The following is a 1,000-nucleotide window of genomic DNA, read 5'->3' on the forward strand; positions in this document are numbered from 1 at the left end:
TTCTTCTTCTTCTTCTTCTTCTTCTTCTTCTTCTTCTTATCTCCGTCTTTTTTCTGCTAAAAGACCCCCCTCATCCCGGGTAGACCTTGACAAGAAAAGTCGTAACAACCTCACCCTCAAACAATATAACCTTTACTGTATTGAGAGAGATGTAAAACATTAATAATTACATCATGTACTCTCCTCCCCGCAGTTCCTGTTTCCTCTCAATCTCCCCGTTGCTTAATCTACCCGGATACAGCATGGTGGAAAAATGTATCCCTTCTAACAGCAGGACCATTACAATGTGATTTCTTAGCGTGACCTCTGATCTCTATGAATCATGCTCCGATCGCTTGTCAAGCAGAACGCTTTTGTGCAGTCTCCGTACACACGAAATCGTAAAAAAAAAAATTTTTTGCGTCGCTTTTCATTCAAATCATTATTGCACCATCTATTTAAACTTGCTACACTCCCTTCCAATTTGAGCCTTTTCTCTGGGATGTGCACTTTACACGAATATTTTCCTCACTTCACCCAGGTGTGAATGGGTACCCGGTCACAGAATACGAAAGATTTTGTCATCATGTTAGTGTTTTAGCGCCTGCAAAATGGCTGCTTCTAGTGTTTTAGCGCCTTTAAAATGGCTTTGCTTAGACCGTTCAACCTGAAGTTGAGATTGTTCCCTAATGCCATCATTTTTGCTAGGGGTAACAATATTATAGATTGTGAAGCGCAAAGATCTTGCTGTCGACTGGAATTTACGCTATACAAGTGCTACTTATTTATTGTTAATTATCATTATCTGGAAGCTTCACAGTTTTGCTAATTTTACTTTCAAGTTAAAAAAAGTAACATTGTCATTCTTTCATGAGAATCCACATGGGGGTAAAGTTTACCGGTGCTCTCTTGTGGAAAGTTCATTGCTCTCCTTAGATCTATCTATCTCTTTGTTGTAGAAATGCCTTGCTCTGCACCTCACCTTTTTCTGTCTACCTCCACTGTGGTCCTCCCATACCCC

Source organism: Aplysia californica, unplaced genomic scaffold, assembly GCF_000002075.1.
Source record: "Aplysia californica isolate F4 #8 unplaced genomic scaffold, AplCal3.0 scaffold00557, whole genome shotgun sequence".
NCBI classification, from domain to species: Eukaryota; Metazoa; Mollusca; class Gastropoda; order Aplysiida; family Aplysiidae; genus Aplysia; species Aplysia californica.